At 38.6% G+C, this 4,451-nt stretch overlaps 1 pseudogene; it reads left to right on the top strand.

Moving 5' to 3' along the window:
• The first annotated feature begins 1,043 nt into the window (after nucleotides 1-1,043).
• On the top strand, nucleotides 1,044-3,367 carry LOC124962730 (T-complex protein 1 subunit alpha-like; annotated as a pseudogene).
• The last annotated feature ends 1,084 nt before the right edge of the window (nucleotides 3,368-4,451 follow it).

Here is a 4,451-nt window from a genome sequence, read left to right on the forward strand (position 1 = left end):
TAGTTAAATTTATTTATTTGTTTTGCTTTTGCCAAGGTGGGGTATCCACTTGGGAATTTTCTTCAATTTCCACCTTAAATCATTTTCCTACAATTTATCTTCACCTTAAATTATAAATCGTAAGAAATCTTCTGGGAATATATGATGATGTAATGAAAAGAAAATATGATCTGAAAGTGGAGTTTCGATCATTGTTAACTGCCCAGGTTTCAGCACCTCTTTGGATCCCAGATTTCCATCTAGAAAGCAAGGTGTTAAAGTAGGCAGTGAGACTTCTGGATTTCTCCTGGCATGGCTCTGTACCAGCTGCACTGCTTGGACCACTTGTGGTGCTTGTTAAAGGACGAATTCTCTCACATTTTAGTAGACTTCATGGATCGGAATCTTGAAGTAGATCTTGGGGTCTACCTTTGTCAACACACATCCCTAGTGGTTTTCACACATACCAATGTTTGAGGACCATGGTTTCACAAACTACAATTAAGGATTCACTGAAAACACTTCTTATATGTCCTGGTATTTATTGTACTCTTCAGAATATCTCCAGGTTAAATTCCTTCCTTATATCCCAAACCTGCTATTTTAATATTCAAGTCCTAAGACAAAAACATATTCTTTTAATTAGAAGAATGCAATGAACTAAATGAATTTCAACACAAAATTCATGTGTTGAAATCCTAATATGTCCTCCAAATTAATGGTATTAGGTTGTTAGGCCCTTGGGAAGTAACTATGAGGGTTCCACCCTCACAAACAGTATTAGTGCCTTTAGAAAGGAAACTCGAAGCGCACTCTTTCTGCCAAAGGAGGTTATACTGAGAAAATAACAGATTGTAATCTAGGAAAGGCCCTCAACAGACCCAACCATGCTGTACCCTGACTTTGGACTTCCAGCTTCCTGTAAGAAATAAGTTTCTGGGCTCGGTTCTCTCCCTGCCGCCGCCGCCGCCACTGCTGCTGTAGCTGCCTCTGGGTCTGCCTAGGAATTGAGATACCGGTTGCCAGTGGTGTGAGTGAAATTCAACGCAAACTCTGCGGTGAAAATGGAGGGGACTTTGTCCGTGTTTGGGGACCACAGCACTGGGGAGGCCATCCGCTCCCAGAACGTTATGGCTGCAGCTTCTATAGCCAATATCGTTAAGAGTTCTCTTGGTCCAGTTGGCTTGGATAAAATGTTGGTGGATGATATTGGTGATGTAACCATACAAATGATGGTGCTACCATCCTGAAGTTACTGGAGGTGGAGCATCCTGCTGCTAAAGTTCTTTGTGAGCTGACTGATCTGCAGGACAAAGAAGTCGGAGATGGAACTACCTCAGTGGTTATTATTGCAGCAGAACTTCTAAAAAATGCAGATGAATTAGTCAAACAGAAAATTCATCCCACATTAGTAGTGGTTATCGACTTGCTTGCAAGGAAGCAGTGCGCTATATCAGTGGAAACCTAATTATTAACACAGATGAACTTGGAAGAGATTGCCTGCTGCTAAGACATCCATGTCTTCCAAAATTATTGGAATAAATGGTGATTTCTTCTCTAATGTGGTAGTAGAAATGTAAGAGGCTAGCCTCGCTATCCTGTCAATTCTGTTAATATTCTGAAAGCCCATGGAAGAAGTCAAACAGAGAATGCTGATCAGTGGCTATGCACTCAACTGTGTGGTGGGATCTCAGGGCATGCCCAAGAGAATAGTTAATGCAAAAATTGCTTGCCTTGACTTCAACCTACAAAAAACAAAAATGACAATGGAATATTACTCCGCCATGAAGAATGATAAAATTATGGCATTTGCAGACAAATGGATGAAATTGGAGAATATCATGCTAAGTGAGATAAGTCAATCTCAAAAAACTAAAGGATGAATGATCTCGCTGATAAGCGGATGAGGACATATAATGGAGGGTGGGAGGGGTTAGTGTTAAGGTTAGGGTTAGGGATAAGGAGGGTGGTAAGAATGGAGGAAGGAAGGACTGTATAGAGGGAAAAGAGGGGTGAGAGGGGTGGGGGGAAGGGAAAAAAAATAATAACAGAATGAATCAAACAACATTACCCTATGTAAATTTATAAAAAAAAAAAAGAAAGAAAGAAAAGAAATACACATAATGGAGTTTTATTCAGCCATAAGGGAGAATGAAATTATGTCATTTGCAGGAAAATGGATGGTACTAGAGACCATCATGTTAAGCAGAAGAAGTCAAACTCAGAAGGTTAAAGGTCGGGTATTTTCTCTCCTATATGGAGGCTAGAGAGGAAAAAAAAAAAAAAAAAAGAGGGCAGTTCTCATGAAAATAATCAAAGGGAGACCAGTAAAAAAGGGGAGTCCTGAGGAGCAATACTGACCAAATTGTATTGTTCTACTGTGTGCATGTTGAATACATACAAATCCCATCATTATGTACAACAATAACACACCAATAAAAATAATGCGGACAATTTAAAAAAATGAAGCTTGGTGTACAGGTGATTATTACAGACCCTGAAAAATTGGACCAAAGTAGGCAGAAAGAATCAGCTATCACCAAGGAGAGAATTCAGAAGATCCTGGTAACTGGTGCCAACATTATTCTAACCACTGGTAGAATTGATGATATATGTCTTGAAGCACTTTGTGGAAGCTGAAGCCATGGCAGTTAGAAGAGTTTTGAGAAGGGATCTTAAGCACATTGCTAAAGCTTCTGGAATAACTATTCTGTCAACCCTGGTCAATCTGGAAGGTGAAGAAACTTTTGAAACTACAATGTTGGGACAAGCAGAAGTGGTACAGAAGAGAATCTGTGATGATGAACTGACCTTAATCAAAAATACTAAGGCATGTACATCTGCATCAATTATTTTACATGGGGCAAATGATTTCATTTGTGATGAAAGGGAGCACTCTTTACATGATGATCTTTGTGTGGTGAAGAGAGTTTTGGAGTCGTAGTCTGTGGTTACTGGAGAGGGTGCTGTAGAAGCAGCCCTTTCCGTATACCTTGAAAACTATGGGACCAGCATGGGTTCTCAGGAACAGCTTGCTATTGCAGAGTTTGCAAGATCTCTTCTTATTATTCCTAATACACTGGCAGTTAATGCTGCCCAAGACTCCACAGATCTGGTTGCAAAGTTAAGAGCTTTTCATAATGAGGCTCAAGTTAATCCAGAACATAAAGATCTAAAATGGATTGGTCTTGATTTGATCAATGGTAAACCTTGAGATAATAAGCAAGCAGGGGTGTTTGAACCAACTATAGTTAAAGTGAAGAGCTTGAAATTTGCAACAGAAGCTGCTATTACCATTCTTCAGATTGATGACCTTATTAAATTACATCCAGAAAGTAAAGATGATAAACATGGAAGTTATGAAGATGCTGTTCACTCTGGAGCATGACTGATCTGATTTTACTTTTATTTATAACAAGGTTAGACGCAATGACCTGTACCTCGAGTATTATACATTAAAGTACAGCATGCTATCAAAAAAAAAAAAAAAAAGAAAGAAAGAAAGAAAGAAAGAAAAAAAGGAAAAAGAAATAAGTTTCTGTTGTTTATAAAGCACCCAATCTATGGTAGTTTGTCATAGTAGTCCAAACTAATTCAAAGATAAATCTGTGGTCCTTTTGATTATAAATAATTCTATAACTCTTTATAGAATTATTTATAATTAGAATTATTTATAGAATTATTTATAATCAAAAGGACAGATTAATAACCAACTGTGTTAGCTTTTGGTTACTATAATACCTGAGATAATCAACTAAAAAAAAGGAAAGGTCTATTTCAGTGCCAAATATTGGAGGTTTCAGTTTGTTGTTGATTGGTCCTGCTGTTTTGGGACCTGAGGCAAGGCAGCACATCATAATCATTTTTGTTTGTTTGTTATTTCTGCAATCCCACAGTGCTGGGGACTCGAACCCAGGACTCCAGCATGTGAGGCAGGCACTCTACGAGATAGGCTATATGGCCTGCAAGGCAGCACATCATAGAGAGCACATGGAAAAGCAAACTACTTACCTCATGGCAAGAAATCAAAAGAGAGACAAACAGGAGGGGCAAGGATCTCACAATCCCCCTCAAAGATGTGTTCTCACTGAACTAAAGACCTACCACTAAGTCCTCCCTCTTAGAGTTTCCATCACCTCCCGGTAGCACTGCAGGTTGATGATCAAGCCTTTTAACATAAACCATGGGCCTCTGAAAGAAACTGTAGAAACACCACCAACTTTCTTCATGTTGTCACCAAAAATTGAAAAAAATACCTTTCTTGGAACATATGAATAGTGGTTTCATGCCAAAAAAAAATTTCTTTTGAACTTTAAGACAGACTTTTAGGAATTTATTTGCTATGAACAGGTATAACAATCTCCATCAGTTTTCTTCTCCTGTGAGAGCCATACTGTGGTTAGATGATTAAACTGTATTATCCGTAGTGGCAGATCCCAGATAGTGTCTCTAAAGACCCAGAAATCAACAAG

Source organism: Sciurus carolinensis, chromosome 1, assembly GCF_902686445.1.
Source record: "Sciurus carolinensis chromosome 1, mSciCar1.2, whole genome shotgun sequence".
NCBI lineage: Eukaryota > Metazoa > Chordata > Mammalia > Rodentia > Sciuridae > Sciurus > Sciurus carolinensis.